This window comes from Hyperoodon ampullatus (genome assembly GCF_949752795.1).
Source record: "Hyperoodon ampullatus genome assembly, chromosome: 19".
NCBI classification, from domain to species: Eukaryota; Metazoa; Chordata; class Mammalia; order Artiodactyla; family Ziphiidae; genus Hyperoodon; species Hyperoodon ampullatus.
Window position 1 is genome coordinate 5,940,526 of NC_136932.1, and position 1,161 is coordinate 5,941,686.

Sequence of the window (1,161 nt, forward strand, 5' to 3'; positions counted from 1 at the left end):
TTATTCAGTCTTTTTCTCAACCTTCTTCATCTCACTATAGGCAATAAATTGAGAGTCTGTTCCAAAAAGTCTATCCCACCATGTAAATGTTGAAGCATAAATTCCAATGAAGTTCACGTGGTGGAAATCGTGATGCTGAGAACCAGCATAGAAAGGAATGAGATTTAAAGGGTTGAGAGGAATGTCATAAGCACTATGGACATCAACTGTTTCTGTCAAAAGAACGGTCACCCAGGCCCAAAGAAGAATAACAGGATCACATAAAAGCATGATTCCAATGAAATATCTAGTTCCAAGAATTAGGGTTTCCAGAGGATGTGCATATTCAGCTTCCATTCCAAATGGCGCCTGAAGCTCATGAGAAATTTTGTGAATATGCTTATGTATTCTTTTGTGGTTTAAGAGCCTATGCAGGAAATAGCACCGGTAACCTCAATCACTGCAGAGCCAAAACATCTTGCCAAAAGCATGTACCATCTTGGCATTGTTTCCCAATCATAAGGAATATTGAAATTCTCTGTAAAATAATAGGTACCACAAATCAAAGAAGCTGGATACAAAAGTGATTAAAGAGAAGCACTTTAAAACATTTCCATTGATTTTCCCACGTTTCTGGTTTATCCTTTTGAATTTTGTACTTTTTCATGTAAGGTATAAATTGAAACAAAAATCCAGGTAAACAGAACAAGAAATAAAGGACCTCATGAACTATGAGGGATCCCCATGTTGCAATCTGGAACTTTGTATAATTATTCAACATAGAGTTCCAAGCATTTTAAAATGGTTCCTGTAGAGGATTCTCAGGTAAAAGTGAATCTACATATCCCCCAGCCAGGGATGCTGAACTAAAGATGCTGATACTCTCATTTGTTGCCATTTTTCAAATCTCAGCAGACAGCCTTATAATTCTGCACACCGCTGGGTCTGCGGCTGCCGCCTCCTGAGCTCCGCTAGGCACCCCTGTCTTCACTTCTTGAGCTTAGTTCTGTTGTCACTGACGGCACCAAGCAGCCCTTTGCATACAGCACCCCTGGAGCCACATGTGGCCAAAGCGTGTGGCATTCATGGCAACACCTATGTGTCTGTTCTTCAAATTCAATTCCTTTCCCTCCTGGGCACATAGTAAGACTACATTTCCCAGTCTCCCCTGCAGTCAGACAG

The 1,161-nt window shown here is 40.8% G+C and overlaps 1 pseudogene across 1 annotated transcript; it reads right to left on the bottom strand.

Annotated features, from left to right (window-relative positions):
• On the bottom strand, positions 1–877 carry LOC307067176 (methylsterol monooxygenase 1-like; annotated as a pseudogene). Its single transcript has one exon. The product of its transcript is annotated as a methylsterol monooxygenase 1-like (transcript).
• Positions 878–1,161: the final 284 nt, after the last annotated feature.